We start from the raw sequence: 21,384 nt of genomic DNA, 5'->3' as shown, positions 1-21,384 counted from the left end.
CCAACACAATTCTAGTCAAGACTTTGCTGGAGAGCAGATATCTGAAATGTCCAGCCAAAAGGGATGGACATTATTCTGCTTTAGAGCTTCCGCAGTGGAAAATTAGAACTTTAGGTTTTTTTACAGCAAGGACTGTACAGAAACAGCTGGCATATGTGTGAGTTTCTCTCCACAGTATGGATCTCTGATCCGCTGGGCTGCTCTAAGAGAGGGAGGGAATCTCCTCCTATTGCAGACAACCAGTACTAAGGCCTTGAAGTATTTTTGCTCTGCAGACATATTTTCTGGGCTAAGTACCAAGGTTTCTCCTTTCACATTCAATACTCTGAAATTATTTTTAATAATAGAGAAAATAAGGATACTTTAACAGATAATTTGCTATTTTTTAATTATTAGCTTGTTATCCATCACTGCAGTGATGTCATAACTAGATTTGTACTTAGCAGGCCTGTCCAAACTTTTTTAAAATTCAATATGCTTGTATATTCTACTCATATCTCCACACTGTTTTACTATGAAGCCTGTATTTTTCAGTAATATTTATTAAAAGAAATCTAACTACCCACCTGAAATCATGCAGAGGAGTATTTTTGGAGTTTAATTTTTTTTGTTAAATTTATAAATCAAGCCCATGGAAAGGAATAAATCCAGTGCAATATTAGGATGAGAAATAAATGGGACATCTATTATTCTTTCATATTTTTGTTGTGTTGACTTGACAGGGCTCATAGCTGCTACAGTAGAAAAGTAAATCACACCTGCTCCACAGGTTATTCAGAGAGCAGACATATTTTTACTTATATATATTCATTATAGTGAGGCCATGTTCTTTGAAGAGTTTCTTGTACCTGGTTTAAAATTTCCAGAAGAAAAAGCTAAGACACGTCAAACAGAACAGAGGTGTTTGGCTGTGGATTTTAGAGACGGAGAGAGTTTCATGCAAAGTCTGCTATGTGTTTTTATACATCACACTTATTATGATGTCTTTCAGCAGCAGTACTAAAGAGGCTGATTTCATTGTATTTCCAATGTATTCAAAGACCCAGTTAAATACATTTGGTCTGATGTAAGTGAAACATGTGCAAGGAATCTTCTCTGGAATACAGCCTGCAAAGAATTACCAAAGGAAAGTGTAAAAATTCCCAACTTGCCTGAGGGGTGATGATTCTTACATATATATGGGTATATATATGTATAGATGTATTTCAATATCTTGCATCCAATATATTGAAACATGGATTCAGATCATGCAAGGTTGTTTTTACAAAGCTAATTTTTAAAGGTTAAGGCAAGACTTTAAAACAATAGATATCCCCTTTGTGTTGAGTTTCCTAGAAGGAATACAAATTCTGAATTGCAGTATACGTGGGTGAGACATACATGCTTAATTGAAAGCTATGTGAAACTAATGACACCCATCTGACTAATTTTCAATAAAAGCAATGAACACTGCAAAATAATTCAGTAAACCTGTGGAGGCACAGGATGCCACTTCGTTGAATGTACAGATGACATTTCTTGGCACTAGAGTTAAAGGAGTGGTTATTTCATTCTTACATATTTTATCTTGGGAGATAAATAGAAAATTACAGAATGCAAGAATAATAAATCTATTGGTGAAAATAAATCTGATATTTTACATCAGTTATAGTTCATTATTGGTTTGAACAAAACTGGCAGGAGGTCCTACATCCACTGAAGGTCTGCAAAATAATATGATCATGAAACTTAGCCCCTATGGCTTCCAGGCAGTTTTCATTTATGTTTCTATAATAAACAGCAACCACCTTGAGAAAGAGACTCTAGTTCACATCCTCAGGAGATGACAATCACAGACAATCACAGCTGAGTATTAATCCTTCCTCTGTGTACTTTGTTCATCTGTTCTTATACACCTACCAAGTGACTGAACTTTAGCAAGAGCCAATACTTCACAACATTAGCTAGTAAAATTTTCAGACTTCTTTCAAAGTAATTTCAGCCATAAGGATTTCCTGGAGTGGCCCATATTTTTAAAATCCTTTGGGTGAGATCTAAAAATGTCTGATGGAATGGTTCAGCACAAGACAGCACTCCCAAGCAGGACACAGTGTTGGGAGGATGCATGTACATACTTGGTACAGCTTCAGCTCCCCACCTTGTTATGCCTCGGGCTCTTCAGAGCACATCTCATGGTTTTAACAGGAGAATCTAGTGTGACAAGCATCACTTTATAAATTTATTTTTGTCACTCCCTCAACAGAAGCACAGTATCCAACTGAGTATACTGGACCTCTGTTGTAGATTCAGTACTGCAATACTGAATTTAGTGGTTACCAAGTCCTTTAGACCAAGAGTGGAATCTATAGCTATACATTTCTTTTCTTTTTATGAAGGTTCAATACATTTTATCCATATGACCATTACCTTCTGATGTGGTAATTTTTGTCATGTAATTACAGTTTTATACATTTATACTTGAAATTTAGGTAAATTTCAGAGTAAAATAGCAAATAAAAACAATTTCTTGTAATTGGTATGACTTGTACTGAGAATTTGGTACAGTGTACCTTTTAAGTTTGTACTGATGGAAAACAAAACTTAGAATCATCTGAAACCACTGGAAATCATAGGAAAGAGGAAGAATGAGGAACTGTTGAATTGGTTGAGATTGAACAAATCTGCTCACCCCTTGGACGAAATATTTTTTTCCTGTTTTTTCATCTATACCTATTTCTGAGACACCAGAAGACGAAAACATCAGAAACCTCTTTTCATTACAACATGACCTGTTTTTCATTTCCTTATGAAAGCATAACCTGGAAAGAGCAGCTCATTGCCTAAAGCAATATTTTGAGTCAAAGAAATTAATTCAGAGAAAAGAGCTGTTTCTCATAATAAATGCAGCCACTAAGGGCACAAATCTTTGCTAAATGCACCTGAAAATTGTCGTTAAGTGCAATGGGACAGTCACTCCCTGGTGGTGAAGTAGGGGTAGCATGCGCTGCAGGTATTTAGCATTCCTTTGCTGGACCTACTTGACACACTTTAATCCATGAGGGAATTTATCACCGTGTTCTCCTGGAAGTATCCCTTGGGATTACAGGGTGTGTGATTTTTCCACCAATGTTTTTCAAAATTTGCCTTCTAGTTTTGATTGGCTTGGGTATATTCATTTCTAGTTCTCTATATAGAAGCTGAAGTGAATATCTAAAGATAAAAAATGTCTTCACCTCTATATTTTTGCTAGCCATCTGCTAAAGGTACATGTTAGATTTGTGGGATGATTGCTTATTCCAATCAAATTTCAAGCATTGTTCCTGTTTTTATTTTGTTTCTTCCAAAATATGTGTTCAAGTACTGGGGAAATCATACGCAAAGACATTCTCACTGGTTACCACAAAATTATCACAAATATATGTCCCATTCTAATTGCAGGGAAACAATCGTGATCTCAGATGTTTCATGTGGTAACTGTTGGCAAATGGAAATGTTTAATGGTAACCATAGTATATTTATTTCGAGTCACTTGCCTAAGTATAATGTGCTCTGTGCAGATAAGTTTTGAAGTGAAATTCCAGCTACAAGCTCTTCTAGTATATAATTTAAATGTATTTTCAGTAAATACTATATTTGCCTTGAAAACAGAGGCAATGTTTTTCTTCCTGTGTTAAAATCTTGCTTTTTGTTTGATTTATAAATTATTTGGCTAATGCTGCAAAATCTAACATACAAGTAATGGACATTTTTTATATTTAAACAATATCTAGGAGTGAAATTCCTCAAAGAAATCCAGGTCTTCCCTGAATTAATGCACTTGTTTTTTAAAACATCTGGTTTAGCATTTAGCAAGTATACTTAATTGTTTAGGGGTTCTGGAGTTCTGTGGTAAATTATTATTTTGAATATGCCCATTTGTTCACTTGTAAAATGGAGAATTACTTTCATCTTAATGAGTTCAATTGTCTTATCCTATGTTTTCTTCTCTTCAAAAAGTATGAGCAATCGCTGCATGATATAATCTATATCTAAACGGTAATTTGCATGTTACATTGGAAGGAAAACCACAATTTTTTTACTATTTTGAAAAAAACAGCATGCTAAATGCTACCAGAAAATTTGTTATAGATACAGATTTAAACATTTGACAGATGTAATAGATTGAGTGTCAATTACTTGAATGCTGAGTACCTATAAAATTTTGTTGCATATTCATCCAAGTTGTTCTGTGGAAATAGAGTAAATACACTTCATAGGGTTGATGATTGTGATTCGCTGTGTGCCAACGTTAAGATGGTCAAAACACTTAATATAAAACCTGACCAGCTTTATGGCAGAACTTCCCGTGACTTCAGTAGGATGAAAATTTCTCACTGTCTCTAAATACAGTCTAGAGGTAGTGTCTTGACAACTGCTCCAAAATAAAACTAGTAAGCTAAAAGTTGCAGCCCCAAACCATGGGCACAATGAGGCATGAAGAATACTGTGTAGTTTTCAAATAAGGAGAGGAAGTTTATGAATACAGAATTAGTTTACCTAGATTAGCTTTTAGGCTATGTATTGAGGTTCAGACTCATTTATTTTCAAAAACTAACAACCAGACCTTTTCTTGTTCTCACTGATAAAGATATTCACTGATACCTCTGTATAAATGCAAACCTGCTTGTAGATTCTTTTCCTGATGTGGTCTGCCGGAATATTGGCTTACATTTATTTAGAGGAAAGAGTGCTTGATGCTGAATCACCCAGACTATTTCCCTTAGCAGCGTAGTGTTCAATGGAAGCCTTTCACCTACATCCCCATGTATCTCCATTAGACCTGTTTTAACTTCTTTTCACCATTTCATGAAGACCACAGGGAGTGGAGTGAAATGTTACTGATACAGACACAACTGACCTTCGTAGGTGCAAAGCAGCTGCTGCGAAAAGCTGAAATTTACTTTTCATTAACTTCTCTGGGGGAAGTGGGGGGATACGTGAAGCATTCACTACACACTGAGACCAAGCCCTAACTTCTCTTTAACCTTTCACTTTTCTCCTAACAGTCATTCAGGAGATGATGGAAACAAGCTGAGAGACAGAGTCTAATAATCACATAAAGTTACATGGAATTTCCTCTTGGACAACCACAAGGTTATACTATCCAGGGACCTAGCTGTATTTATGGAATACAGGAAACCTATATCTCCTTTCCTTTGGGCTTTAAAAAAATAAACAGTCTTACATAAAAATACACAACTGCCACACTGTGTCTCAGACCATGTTAAGGCATCTTACCTTGTGGTGTCTGCAGCCAAAGACATTAGCAATGAGGAAGGGAGCCTTCGTTTCCCTTAATGTACCTCCTCAGGCACTGTCACCTATGGAGCACAGAAGAATTCTGTATGTACGAAGTGCTGAGTGCTGGATTGCGAGACTTTTGACAATATACAGTGGTTGACTGATCATTTCACAGATTTATTTCATAGAAGAAATTTACAAACTACATAAACCTTTTCAGCTACAAGCTCATGTGCTTTTTAAAGAGAAAGGTAGCTGAACTAATTCTGGTACAAGTCAGAAATTACCCATCAATGCACATGAAATAAACAACTTCTGTGGAAAAAAAATTAAAAAGGATTCTATATGTCTTACTTTTTTGGAGGTGAAATGTCCCAAAGGGACTGCTTACTCCTTTTTTTTCAGGAGTCAGGAGGTTAAGAGATCATATCAGGACTATTTTGTTAGCGCCTCTGAGTGGGAACTAAAATAGGCCTAACTTCATGAATATGCAATCCAAACAGTCTAAGTTTTAAATATCAAACATAAATAATGAGCTACTAGAAACTAAGCTAAAGTCAATTATTATTCCAAAATCATATTTGATTACTTGCTTCATGAGAATTGCAAACTGTTCACTGACAATATGAAAATAGCTCACATTAAAGTGCATCGACAAATTATTTAAATCATGACAGTAAACAGCTTGGGAAAAAACCCACTATTACACCAGATTTCAAAGAGGTATGATATAAGGGTAGTCTTAAAATTAAATGTCTACCATCATGTCATCTGAGGCATCTTTTGAGACTGCCAGTTAGTATTAAATGTAATAGATGCTTCTAATAATAATAATAATAATAATAATAATAAGGATGTCTGTCTCCATTAGAAAATAGGTGGTAATTATTTTGCAGTTTAATGGGCTACTTAACAGTTGAAAAACCATAGCACTAAATATTTTTCCCCAAATAGATTCCTGCCTACAATGCTTAGAAAGAAGCCCATTTACAGTTCTTAGAATAATTCCAATGTATTCAATGGTGCATGGCCTCACAATGCCTTGGATGCAAAGTATTCAAGTAAAGTAGTATCCATAGTAAAGCTAGCAGTAATGTAAAACTGCAGCAATGAACTTGGGTTTTTTCTTTCTTGACATTTACAGAAAACAATGTTCTCATAGTTCAGGGACACAAATGAAAACCAAAGACTAAATTCAGGCTGCAGTTTTGGCACCACCCTGTCCAATATGTGGTTCTTTCAAAACCTTTAACTCACAGGAGGCCACATGATCCTGGGTAAGATTAGCTTCCAAGAGGTAAGCAAGAATTTGTGACATTCATTGAAAACTATGCTGACTTTTCCAAAACCAAACACCATCACTTGGTATTCTTAAGACAAAATAGTAAACCTGAAATACTATGACAGACCTGAGGATGATGGATAATGTAACCTCAGCTCCTGTGGCAATGGGAAAGGCCACATCTACATTACCCATTCCTTCCAATAACAAGGTGGGAAGGTGGCAGCAGCAGGATTGCTTTACTGGTTTTCCGAGGAGCATTCTCTCATTACCATTACACTGTATTTTCTCCTGCTGACCACCACCAGCTGACCCTCATATCAAGCCATGAACGATGTAGTTTTAATCCAGATGTGAAACAGAACCTGCCCAGAATTTAAATAGGGGTAGCTTCACCGTTTGGCGCTTTCTATATAGGTATAGGCCCTTTTCTGTATACATAACTCACTTCTTTTTGCTAAGTGTTTTAACTGAGGGAGCACACAGGAAGATACATTCCGTATCCCAGACAGCTTGCAGTAAACTTTAACGTAAGTTGCAATGAGTCTACATGCAAGGAATCATAAAGGAAAGAAGTGAGGTGGAGCATAAGAATATACTCGGGATATAAAACATTCCTACACTGGTCAAAGTGGTCCTTGAATTCCCTTGAGATCCTAGTAATCACATTTCCATAGCATTCTGCCCAGTTTTGCTGCTCTCTGTTCCTCACCCCCTTTTTCTAGGATTTTGTGTGAAGCAAAGTTGTTAATTCTATACATGTTTTGACCATAGATTAACTAAATATTATCACTTGACAGAAAGAGTAAATAAAAAGGAATTGAATTATTGTTTTATGCTTCAGCACAAAGATGTTTCAAAACACTATTTTGGGGCAGTATATTAAAGAAAATAACAGACTAAGCTGATGGAGTCCCAGTCCCAGTGTAGCATTCTTTATACTTGCATTCAGTGTCAAATGTAACAGGGACAGCATGATGTCTGATATCTTGAAAAACAGTTGTGATGAGGAAGACTGTGGTGAAAAAGTAAATTCACCAAAATACTCTATTTTTCCATTTCTTGACATTTTTACACTTACAGTCTTTAAATCCCAGAGCTGAATATTCAGGTGTGAAAGAAGTTTTTTGTTCTCTGTCTGTAAAAACAAATGAAATGCACTGAAAATATATGGCTAACCAATTCAGTATGTTTTTGAAACATATTCTTGTTTTTCTTCTCTCAGTCACAGTTAGAGAGGCATCCTTTCAGCCTAATCTCTCCCCTCCAACCAGATGTGCAAACATGTCTCTCAGAAAGCAATATTCCTGGAATGGAAAGGGAGAAGGTTAAAAACCATCAGTTTTCAGTATCTCATCACTTCCTCTCCAATGTCATACATTTGGAGATGTATTTGTGTATACAGCCTGTGTATTTATGAAACTCCTATCCTCCCACTTTACTGCAATTCCCTTTTAACCAAAGTCTCCAGAATAAATCACTTCCTCAATTGTTTATCCTTTGTCCAAAAGTGTTCTTTTGTAGTTCCTGCAATAATTTAAGAATTTATGGTCATTTTTGAACACATGTACAATACTCTCATATTAATACACATGTAGCCAGATGTGTTTTTTCCCCAGCTTTTTTCAAGGAAAGAGCAACTTAGTTTCTTACTTTTGAACTTCTTGAACAATGCTGAGCAACATGTTTTTAATATAAATACCTCACAATTATTTAGCCCTTTTTTATCAGCAAAACCAAAGTGAAATGGAAAACTAAAAGTTTCACTGCTCACAGTTAATGTTTCTGATTTGTAATATATATAAACTTAATAATTTTGGTTCATCTGAGCATTAAGTGCATTTTACCCTACAAAAAAATCCATTATCTGTTGCTTGAATTTATAGAATAAGGGTAATAAGAAAACATACTGCTCCTCCATTTTGTAATAACCTGAGCGTGTTTGTAATATGGGAATTGGCTCAGGACTCATGTAGGTGCTCCACTTCTCTTTTTTTTCCAGTGTTGCCTTGAAGTTGTTTAAATAAAGATAGAAATTAAATCAATGCTACATAAAGGAAGACTTTGGTAATCAAAGCAAACTGGATAAGGATTAGAAGTCTTATTCCAAAGCTCTAAAACCAGTGGGAATGTGGCCACTGGAATGGAAGCTCTTACTTTCTAGGAAGGATAGTTTCAGTGATGGCAGAATAAAGTCATTTCATAGATTTAAACTAACTGATTTTCAAAGAAAATAAATTTTAAATACAATCTAAATATCTTCTATATATTATAGAAATCCCTTTTATCAGGGTTCCTGGAAGCTAAACCAATGTCATTGAAGCAGAGGCAAATGCTGGAGCAGATTTAGCAAGGGTATTGTGTAGAAACTAAAAGGTGGTTCACTGAAACCTCCATTTTTTTCCTGTCTTTCTATCTGAGCAGCATCAACAATGGGCAAGTTCAAAATAGATCTTTTCTGTCTGCAGATCCCACCTCCCCAGTACTGAAGTCAAATAGCACCTACAGATTGTACAAGACTTTCAGATTTGGCCTGTCTTTTACCTGTCTTTGACCACTAGTCTCTGATCTCCCCTGAGACAAGAAACAAGGGTGCAAATCAGTTTCAGCAGATATTGTCCTTTCCACATTATTGGCATCTGAAGTGACAGGGGAACTTGAATTAGCTCATGTATCATTAAAAACATCTATTGTTTCCATGCTGTGTTAACTTTGACTCTGCTGTTGAAGGTAGAGGTTCTACATTTCCCTAAGAAATATCATGCAATGATCGTTTGTACTCTAAAAACATCAGAATTCATAGGGCAACCTTAAAAACCTAGGAAATCCACCACATAACTCACAAACCCAGGACATGGAAATCCAATGTTTGCAAATTTATTGCAAGGCTGATAAAGGACTCTTTACAGATATCAGTTCTGTGCTGCACAATCCCTTGACTTCAGTGAGACTGTATCATGAGACCAAGCAGATTTCACAGGATTCTCTTAGTGATTTGTGCAATTCATGTAATTTATAACTTTATATAATCTTCATAATTTCTAACACTTTTAATCTTCTAAAAGCATCAGTTTTATTAGCTGTGGCATAATTAATGGAGCAAAACAGATGTGTGCATATTCAGTTTTATAAAACAAAGTATATATAAAACAATGATTACCTTAGCAGTTTAAATTATGCCTATGCAGCCCCATCAAACTCATTTGTCTGATACAAAAGTCAAAAATATATGTTAGTACTAATATATGATATATAAAATAACCCAAGAGTAAGCAAAGATGTACCAACGATGGAAATGTTAGGATCACTTATTAGCTGGGAACAGATACATCCTTTCAGCAAGGCTGCATTTCCAAGCATGTAAATTGGGCTCCATGTTTAGCTGGTATTTCCAAGTATCTAGAAGCTTTGCTATGGCCTCTTTTCTAATCAGTCCAGCACTAAAATCCACAGTCATTCCCTGCGAGAAAGAAATTAAAGAGACAGCATCCCCTTCTGGTGCAGAGCTTTAGGACAGTGTACAGGTAAAACACCTCATTATTTGAAAAAAATTAATAAAATAATAATTTTAAATTTATATTTTACATTATTTTTCATCATTCATCTGTGGTTTTGATACTTTCTGTATCCACCTTACTAGAATGGATAAGATAAAATTATGCATCTTTTTTCAAAGAAACTGTTATGACTGGGAAAATGTCCAAAGTAAATATTTTTGCTATATTAGCTAGTCTAACAAAAGCAGTGACTTCTTCCTACAGATCTAGATTCACTTTTATCAATAGACACTCAACTCATGGTGACAGCAACAGTTTGGTTACTTGTCTCAAAATACAGGTACAGGACATATTTACAGAAATTATCACCTAATTAAACAAATGAATGCATTTCTCTATTTCATCATGGAACATACCATACAAAGTTTGGTGATCAGTCTATCATTTTTGTAAATGGTGAACATTTTGCACGCAGAAGAGAAATTAGTGTAAATTGCTAGAAGCATTCTACAATAAAAGGATAATTTCTGTTCTGCTGATCTAAATTTTAACAGTCGTACAAATCACCTGCACATGAATGAGCAGACTAGAAGGAAAAAAAACCCACACCAACAAACTCAGGGCAAACTTCATTGCCCCTGACTATCTTCATTAAAGATGCAGAACTGAGAGATGCCAGACTCAAATACCTCAAGGATGTGGCCTCACCTTAAATATTGTCTGCAGTTTTGGTCACAACAAGGTAAGAAAGATATGAAACTCTTACAGAGTGTCCAAAGAAAGGACACAAAGATGGTGCAGAGCCTTGAGAAGTTGTGTGAGGAGTGGCTGAGGTCACTTGATCTGTTCAGCCTGGAGGAGATGAGATTGAGAGGAGGCCTCATCATGAGCTACAACTTCCTCGTGAGGGGAAGAGGAGGGTCAGATGCTGATCTCTCCTCTCTGGTAACCAGTGACAGGATCTGAGGGAATGTCATGAAGCTCCATCAGGGGAGATTTAGTTTGAATATTAGGAAAAGGTTCTTCACCCAGCGGGTGGTTGAGCACTGGAACAGGCTCCCCAGGGAAATGTTCACAACACCAAGCCTGACAAAGTTCAAGAAGCATTTGGTCAATGCTCTAAGGCACATGGTGTGACTCTTGGGGTGTCCTGTGCAGGGCCAGGAGTTGGACTCAATGATCCTTATGGATTACTTCCAACTCAGCATATTCCGTGATTCAGCGATTTATCTTCAATGACTGGAAGGCAATACCTTTTCCAAAATGGAACCAGGAGACTCAAAAATTGTCATAACTAAACCACTAACCCAAACATTTCCTGTGGAATATATTCAGATCAGGTGTGCTACTATAGACCACTCAAAACACTCAGGAGGTCAGGCACAAGTAGCATTAACTTGTTCAGAGTGACTTGATTTGCCTGTGACCACAGCATCACTGACAGACTCCTCACAGCCTCAGCCAAAGGCAGCAGGCAATCCACCTGCTCAGTGCTCAACATATTGAACAGGAAGAACCCACAGCTCAAGAATTAATGATACTAAATAAAATATCTGTACAAAATGTTCTTACACATAAAACAGGCTGATATGGGTCCCTGTTGAAATCAGTGACTCATTTGGATTTCTAATTTGCTGTGAAATATTCTTGGATAATATCACATAGTCAGAAAAGAGATGATAGATGGGAGAACATGTACTTCTCTGTAAATATGAATCAGGAAACCAGGACATAGTTGAGGAATTTGTTGGCTAGCAAATCCAAGTTGAAAGAGAAGGAAAGACAGAGGTCATGGTTCTTTCCTTGGTTAAAAAACAAACAAATAAATAAATACGTAATTGTTTAGTATTAGGAAAAAGCAGTTCTGTGGTTATTGTCATACAGAGGTTGCATTATCCTCACACATTCCCAAGAATATCAGACTCCATTCATGTTCTGCATTTTTCATGGAGACGGAAGAATGATTTCATAAAGTCTCAGCCTTATTTCTTAAGTTTTTCAATTTTCATTGCATGGATTTATGCTGAGAGAATTTTATGGAGGGAGAAAGTCTGACCAGTGCAGCCCTGCAAAAGGTTTCCACTCTTTGTTAATGTCAACAGAAATGAAATAAAGGACTCGAGTCACTCACCAGCATTTTTCTTACTATTTGGCCTAGTTCATACCTGCAAGCTGTATCCCTGCATGGAGCCATGGGAGAAATGTGTGGCATGGGGGAAGCCATAATGCTGGGAAGGGTCACTGTGAGATAACCAGTCCTTCTGCAAAAGGACTGAAGTCCCTGACCCATGTAACCTGAACGTGTTCCAGCACTGCCAGAGCCTACAGGGCTCTGCAGCAGATGTAGCCAGTGGCAATGCTGTACTGGTGGAAATGTAACTGCTGGGAAAATTTATGCTCCTACAATTCTAGACAGATGCTGCTTGATAGTTCTGTGACTAAGAGAGGTACCTTACTGCTAAATTTACACTTGTACATGTCCTTGCGAGTCCAACTCCTGATGGCAAAATTTTCAGCCTTTTGGCCATGAAATAAATTGTTAATATCAATATTGCCAACACAATTCTTCTGAAATTAGTGGATTATACATTCTAAGTAAATTAAATTAAAGTGTAGCTCCTTTGTACCTAAGAAGAAATAGCTGAGTTCTTGAATAACTGACTGAATCAGACACTTAAACTAAGAGTTCTTCCAGTCAATGGGATCATGTGTATATTCTCTTTCACACAATCTACTTTGGCTTCCAAAAAAAGACAAACTACATGGTAAAAAAATCCCTTAATTAGGTTAGTGATAGAGAAAGTAGCCCCAGTACATTGCTGTAAGCAGCAATGTGTGAATTTTCTATTCAACACAGAAACAGTGGGCTATTTATTCAACTTATGTGCATAATTAGTAGTAAAATTACAGGGTTTTTTTTTTCTTTTAGCATACAGTAGTTATTCTTTATGGGTCTGGATTCCGAACAAAAATATTTCCTTTAGACTTTGAGTAATGCTTTCTTCAGGTGAGCTCTGGCAAATGCCATTAAAAAATATAAATCTGGAAACCTAGGAAGTATAGAAAGCGGAAGGAAATTACTTCAGTTTGGCATGAGTTACAATGTTACTTTCTTTAAATAAAATGTATCCTCTGTCCTTAGGAACTGTACAGGTTAATTTAACAATTCATTGTACTCTGTCACTTGCCCTTGGTTTGCCAGAAACACACCAGGCAGCTGATATTACTATATCTGGAGTTACAAAGAGCTTATGTTTACATACACCATTTTTCACTTCTTTCCAAACACGTGGTTGACTGGCACCTTTCTGGTTTATTCATAAGTGATTTTTCTTTTTTAACTTACGAAAGGAAAAAATCATCATCCAGTGATGATCATTCCCCAGCGCAGATATTTTTAAGAAGATTCTAAATGGGCATAGGTATTTGTAAAATACTGTTGAATCTCTTCCATAAATTTTCTGAACAAAATGATGTGCAGTAAAGTTCAAGAAATAAAGACACAAAGACTAAATAATTGCTAAATGCAAAGATTACAGACTGCTTATAGGTAGTAATCTTCATGGTTTTCTCAGCTTTATGAGAATGGCATGTTTTAAAACACAGCCAAATAGAAACACACAGCAATAGTAAAGAAGGAGTAGCCTCACAAAACAGGGACCATGACCTGAAACATGTGCTGAAATGGTCATTTTAGATAACATAACCATGGGGAAAGATAGTTGAGTCTTCTTGCGTGTACAGTGGACACCCAAGCAGGGCCTGACAGAGTATTCCAGGGATACAGCTGTTAGCAGCACTCAAGTAAAAGCTGTCATACTTTTGCATAAATAATTAAATATGCAGCAATTGAAGAATTACTCTAAAGTTTATTAATTGGGAGTCTTCTTGAGTTTTCCCAGAGGATAATTGAGATGGATTCCCACACTTAGGCAACTCAGAGCTCATGTCCTGTGAAAGGCTCTGGACAACTCATCTGAGAGTAAGGGATCTTAAAAGCATCTATTTTATGGACTTCTCCTTTACTGGCAATACATCAACACATCAATTTGACATTAAGCAAATTGGGTCTATTGCCTTATAAGAAGATCCAGAATTTAAATTAGGATGGAAACAAATTGACTGTTCCTATTCTTCTAATTAGGGTCACACTCCCTAGTATTATTTCTCATGCTTAAGTTTCCTAAGAAGAAAGTCACCTTTCTCTGAACTTCTCACTTGTCTATGTGAGTTAACTAATCAGTCAAAAACACTCAAGTGTAAAGTTGATCTGACAAACTCCGTTGAGAATATGTGTGGTGTAATTTCACTGCAGTGCAGGACAGAGTGTTGGCTAAACCCAAAGGTTTATCAAAACATGGTGATAAATCCCAGATGTAATCTCAGCTTTTCATGCTTTCTATTTTGTTAACGTCTCGAAAATCACTCATGGGAATTTTGTTGGGTGTTTTCTTTTTTACCTCCCTTCCACAAATTCAAAGTAAATTGGTCTGGCCTCTGGTACCTGGCACACTGGCATGCTTCCTCCTGACAACTGGAAGCCTGTCTGAAAAACAGAACAACATCTTTGAGATGGGGTGTTTATATGGGCAAAATTCAGCCACTGCAGTGAATGTGCTCCCACCTTCAAAGAAACTCCTGAGCACAGTTCACCTGATGAAAGCATGAACTGTTTTTAGCTGACTTGATTTACATGGAAGCAGACAGCTCATTAGCTGAGCTGAACCTGAAAAAGTAAATGTAATGCACATGCAGATGTTTTCCTAGCTACTTGATTTCAATGTTGCTGCAGCTTTCATTGGCTTGAGAGTACAAAGACAGCAGTGATAAGGCTTTGCAGAATCTCCCAGCAGCTAAAGGTGAGCAAGCTGTTGGAAAGATTAATATCAGGGCTACTTAGATCAAAGAATTAATGTGACCAAATCTAAGTCGTTAATATATAGGATGGTACTGGGCACTGTACACAGGACTGCACTATACATGTACTCCATAGAATTAGTAATTTAATATGGCCAAGGGGTAAATGGAGGGCCTGGCACCCACATGCCAATCCCTAGGAAGTCTACACTTTTAAAAACGTTTCTTAGGTTTCTAAGTTTCAAGTAAAATTATGCTTAACTATTTATATAATTAAAGCATCTCCTCTAGGAGTTGTCTTGCAAACTTTAAACTTGGATAAGTTCGAATTCTCTGGTCTCTAAGAGTACTTTCTGCTCCATTGCTTTTCAGACATTGCTCTTTCCTTGAGTAAGAAGGTTTAAAAGAATAGTCTAATGAATATATAAAAGCTGTTCACAGTATACAAAAGAAGTATTCTACCACATAAAAACAATAGAATAACTTTAATGAGTAACATGGAAAATGTTTCATATTCATCAGTTCTTAAATGTCAAAGCTACTTTCTGCTGTCTTTCACTCACAATCCTAATTAAAATTACACCTCAACATCATTTCTCAGCTAAAAAGCTTAATAGTAGCTCCCTATGATGGTTGCTTTTCTTGGCTTTTTATCAAATCCTCACCAGAGTCATAACAGCTACAGATTAATCAACCTGCTTTTCCTCAGTTCATTAATTTAGCTCCTTTGCTCATATAATCTGTGTGGAATCTGAGGGTCTTGTATTCCTATTGCAAAAGATCGTGCAATTTGATCCTTAGTTCAGCATACGTTAAAAGTAGGAGTCTTCACAGACTGTCTATAACACAATGCCTCAGTTATCATTTAACTTTTGCTTCTTATAGTCTTTGTGAGATTATTTTTTCTTTCCTAATGTAAAATTTGTCTCATATATTTGGACACTGAAAATATCCACCTTCTTTATTCTCCTCCTTGGCATCTATTTAAAAACCTTTTAATCTTTCTGTCTCCTAGGTTAGTATTTTGTTTATCTTAGACTTTTAAATCAATTTTTTCCCACCATCATAGTTTATTGATTTGGAAGACAACAAAGTGAACAAGAAATAAAGTGAAAAAGGCAATGTGAATGGTATTTGTTTATGCTTAATTATATTTAGGAATAACCATGCACGGAAATCAATGGCTTTTACTTCTGTTTGGAGATCCTTATAGGCTTGTTTTTTATAAAGTTGGGCAGCGAAAGTAAATTTTGCTTGCAAAATTCATCACTTTGCAGAACAATTTCTACCCATAAATATCCAGCCTTAATAAAACAAAAATCAGAATGTGTAGATGGTTAAAGAAGGAGATAGCAATCTTGATAAAACAAAGAACAGAGCATGCCTGTGATTTTGGTAAGCACGGCATACCCAGAGGCCTTGTTTTCCCATTTTAGAAACAAGCAATTTTTCAAAAGTCAATGTTGATTATTCATTCCCAGTAACAGCAGAGTACGGTGCTCAGGTAAAAAACAATTTAGACCCCAAATTTCAATTCCCAAACTGGCTATTCAGCTGTAGCCTTGTAATCACTTTTCAGGTTTTGCATTCACTACATTTAGTCAGTGGTCTAATGGTCATAATAAGCTACAGTGAAGCCCTGTGTGAGAAACCATATTATATGGATAGCTTAAGAACTATATAAGCAGTACCTATGTGAAGACCTGGAAATCACTTTCTTAAATTTAATTATTAAATTATTTAATTATTAAATTCTTCTTTAATTTCTATCCCTGTGCCTAAGTGTTTCTATCTATAAAAATGTACTGTGATTAAACACACTACTAAGAATGCCAGATTAATTTGCAATAAAGTATTGTAAGGAAAAAAAATCAAAACCAGGAAGACCTGACCATTCTTAAAGAATTTGGTCAAAATTAGCTACCAATCAGCTACAAAATAAGATCACTGGAGTCTAAATCCTTTTTTGAAACTGGAGGGCCTATGCCTAATACTATCTTTTATATTTTGGTCTGGAATTTCAAAGATTTTTACAGTGATGCTCAATATATTATTGCAAATTAGCTGGACTTAATCAAATAGAGAAACACATCCCATTTCCTTTTTTCTTTCCCTATGGCTGTCCACAGTGTCACTTGGTTTTGCTCAGAAGAAACCATAATATTGCTGGAATCGTAATTTGGAAAAAAATTGTAGATTTGTGGTAGTAGTGGCATTGACTACCTGCCATAAAGCTTTTTAATGAGCTTCACCATCTCCATATCAAGTTCTGCAATGAATGCAATTTGATCCCAAAAGAGCCCTTTTCAGAAACCATGTAGTCTTTAAAGGGCCACATATAATATATTAACTCTATTTTGACGAAAAACAAATCTGCTAGATACTTAACAGACTTCATCCTGAAGTAAAAGCTGGTATATGATGTTGTTCTTGGCAAAATAGCCCCAGCCTCCTTAGAAACTGTGATTTTCTATTACCACCCCTTTCCAATAATAATGAACATAGGGTAATCCAAAATGTTATATGCAGGAAAATATAGTATATTCAGGAGCTATATCATTCTTCTCATGCACGAGGAAAAGGTTCCTGTTGCTATAAATCAATACAGCACCAGTTAAATTTATGGAACTATCCCAAGTTATAGCAATTCAGGTGTTGCAACTGCATTCTGCTTCCTAGATCTAGAGTCAATTGTGACTGGTGATGGCACCTGCTGCACCTTATCTTTTTGAACAAGACATTTGCTCACATTTGCTCGTGTGATGACCTATGCTTTTATCAAAGGATGAGCCATCATTAACAATGTTTAAACTAAGTAACATAAACTGAAGACTCTTTTACATTTCAAAGATGATGTAACAGAGAATCAGGACTGAAAAGTAAAAGGAAAATACCCAAGCCACAAAAGCAGAAGGCAGGTCTAGATTTCCAGCATGAACATTTCAAGGTTTAGAGGCATTCAGGTATTTTTTTAAGAGAGAGAAGTAATTTGAAAAATATGGTCATGCATCTAGTTTTAGATTATTATCTCCACCCACTTCCTTTCCCACAGAGCTTGGGATAGTCAGGTCCAAGCTCAGGGCCATCTTTAGTAGAAACTCTCCTCTTGAAAGGCTGTATTCTTACAGAAAAGATTGAATATATTTCATTAAGAACAATTCAGATTGTATTTAGTAATGACCATAAAAATAATAGTTTTTGGTTTCCTTGTTTGGGACATGGGAGAGAGCTCTGTGTGCAGTAGCCTTCACTGATCCTTTTTACAATTCATTTGCCTCTTTCTAGAAGGTTTCTTAATCAAAGATTGTTATTGCATGGAATAAGCAGTTGGAGAAAGGTAACTTGCCATTCCCATTTCTCAATAAGGAGAGCTGTCTGTATGTAGGATCCCATGCCATTGGAGACCTGTAATTACTTGGTGGACTGCTGTGTGCAGGAAGAGGTTCACTAAGAGTGTCCCCATGACAATCATTCAGTGAAGAGTTTTTGTGCCCTGATACTAGATCATCATAGCAGACGATGGTCGCGTGTGTCACTCCAAAGACAGTGGAGTGATTCAGGATCCTCTTCCTGTACAGGTACAAGTGTACTCCTGCAGAAAAATGCTTGGAGATTACTGATTCTGGCCCAGAAAGAAAGAAACAGTATTTCCTTTTGTACAAATGCAAGGATTGAGCTGGATCCTAAAGGGCCAGATTGTTAAATTCACATTGATTTAAGCCAAACTTCTTGGATTGGCAGCTCATGAGAAGCATCATCATACCATTAGATTGTTTTGGAAGAAGTTCTTTACTGTCTCTGCTGTCAGTTTTCCCATCTCAGTCCAGTCCTAAGTATGATGGACAGTTGTTCCAGCATTACAAAAGGATGATCTCACACAGTCAAATTGTCTTTCTTCTAATTCAAGTTCTTTTGGAGACTTTTCAGTCCTAAAGAGGGATAATTATGGTACAGGACTCTGACATTTCAGTTGAATTACAACTCTGCACACCAGCTATGCACTGCAGACACAGGCTAAGCTAGAATGTCCACTGGACTTTGGGATATTGTAAATCCTTATTTCTTCTATAGCTGAATATCAAACTGTACGCTTTGATAACTCAGTATTAGGCACTTGTTGGTGTAATTAAGTCTTGGTCTTCCACAAACCAACTTGTGTCCCTGATACAGACACAAACAGTATGAAGGCCTTCATATAGTATGGTCTCATCTTTTCTCCTGTTTCCTATATAATGACTCCTAGTTTCTTTTCCCTCAGATACAGGAGAATACAAACAAAGCAAGTTTGAATGGACAGTGACTATTGCAACCTTGAAGTTAATATTCCTTTCTTCAAGTCAACCAAATGGAGAATTCTACCCTAAGGGGAGTCAGGTTAAAGAAGAGAATTGCTGACCACAAATATTGTTTAATCAAAACATAAATACTGAACTAGAGGATAAACAGTAACAAAATTTGCCTTTTAGACACACATTTTTAAATAGTCCAACAGCTGGACAAGGGGCAACAGGCACAAACTGAAACAAAGCGAGTTCCATCTGAATACAAGGAAACCTTTTTTCAAGATTGACAGAGTTTTCAAGAATGACAGAGAACTGGAGCAAGCTGCCCTGAGAAGTTGTGGAGACTCCTTCTCTGGAGATATTCAACACCTGCCTGGATGTGATACCGCCTTAGCAGGACAGCTGGACTCGATGTTCTCCAGAGGCCCCTTCCACCCTCAACCATTCTGTAATTCTGTGTCATTCTGTGGTTCTATAACTGTACACACACCCCCTTTTCTTCACTCCCCACATCTCTCATTCTTGGAGCTTGTTGCACCCACCTTCCATTTTGGGCTTTTTTTCTCCCACTCTCATGCTGTCCCTGCTGTCTTCCATCTGACATGTTCCTTTCCCTCCTTATTTTTTAGGTGACTCAAGCTCTCCCTCTGCTCATGCAACCAAAACCTTTTGCACATTTTTGTTGATTTACAGGGGCCACCTCAGGTCACTACGTCTTCTTCCTATAAAAACATTTCTCTTTCTTGCACCCCCATTTGGAGTGTAGGTCTCCATACATTTCCCAAGGGCCACCAGAGCGCATGGAGAGGTCCAAACTGACAGAAGAGATCCCAGAAAATCTCTCACTCTCAGGTTCAAGTCTCTAGCAAATACCTCACTGTATTTCTGAAGTTTAGTTTTTGCATGGAATTTATAATAACAGGAAAGAGAAATATACAGACTTTCAGTACTTGGAATGGCAATATGTCATGTGGCTAGGAAAGGTATGTCTGGGAGTATCATATAGCTGTTACTCAGCCTGGAGACAGAGGAGCTTTGTGTGGTGTGCTGAGGCTTCTTGAGCAAGTGAGACCAAAATACAGACACATGGCTAAGGCTGTTCTGGCTTAGACATACCCAGACAAGTTTCACCCCCAAAAATAAGCAACTGTTTTTTCTTATGACAACAAAAGTTTGTAAAGCTAAAAAATTAAGTTCCAGTATTAGACCCATCTGACTCCATTTTCACAACAGGGCAACCTCTCACACTCTGCAATCCTCATTCAGGCAAGGACCAGAAAAGTTTCATTTCAAAGCAAAATAAAGAGGAGACTTATGGATCATGTTCTGTCAAGCAGAGGACAGCTACTCTCTCTGAAGACATCATGAGGGAGAAGCTTGCTGCTTTATCTTGAAAATCAGCCATTCTGAACTACTCAAGAAAATTCCATATTTTATTATCTTTCTAGTAATGAATAATTAGATAAAAAATTTCCAGCTGCTAAGATTTACAGCAGTAACACAGGAATAAAAATATTTAGAAAAAGCAAAAAATGTTTGCTTCTTAGAGTTAATATCCCAGCTTCCAATGTTCTCAAAGATAAGAAAGGAAGTGTAATTTTTCTCTTAGAAACTGTAAGTTATAGAGGGTCCACTTGGAGTAGGATACTCTAGGGTTTGTTCATGCATTAAAAAAATAAGGACAGTCTACAGGGGTGGGAGAGAAGTGGTTGTTCATGAATACCTGCATGTTTAATGAAGGCCATTCAATAATGTCATTGAAAGGGAACAGATGGAAAGATCTCACTTATAAAGATTAACATGAGAGTTCCTGAAACTTGCCTTAGTAGACGTTAGGCATTTTCAAAATCCACTTGGCAATAGTGTGCTTATTTGGTGAAATTTATGGTCAGAAAACAGCACTCTAGAGGAAGGAAATAGGCCAGTTTCTTTCCTTGCAGTACAGAAATCCCCACAAGTCATCAGTGGCACAAGTCTCTTTGATGTATGTTTAGGCAAAAACAGTTGCAATTTGATATACAAGCAGAATATAAAATATATTTCTGGCAGCAGAAAACAGAGTGTCTTACAGAAATTATATGCACATCAAAGAGTTTCAGAAGGACATCTTCATGATGATGAGAATGTATCCATATGATAACCAATAACAGCCACCTCATGTTGCACACGGTGAATCCAAAGCAAGAATGTGTGCCACACACAGTGA

General features: G+C 36.7%; 1 long non-coding RNA gene across 1 annotated transcript in view; it reads right to left on the bottom strand.

The window, feature by feature from the left end:
• LOC146436268 (uncharacterized) overlaps nucleotides 1-21,384 on the bottom strand; it is a 58,597-nt gene that overhangs the window by 25,897 nt on the left and 11,316 nt on the right. The window contains exon 4 of the long non-coding RNA XR_014852602.1: nucleotides 5,257-5,339. This is a non-coding gene — a long non-coding RNA (uncharacterized LOC146436268). The remainder of the gene's footprint in view (nucleotides 1-5,256; nucleotides 5,340-21,384) is intronic.

This window comes from Lichenostomus cassidix, chromosome 5, assembly GCF_008360975.1.
Source record: "Lichenostomus cassidix isolate B80296 chromosome 5, HeHo_3.0, whole genome shotgun sequence".
NCBI classification, from domain to species: Eukaryota; Metazoa; Chordata; class Aves; order Passeriformes; family Meliphagidae; genus Lichenostomus; species Lichenostomus cassidix.
The sequence above is the reverse complement of the archived record's forward strand: the minus strand, read 5'-3'. Positions and strand labels throughout refer to the sequence as shown.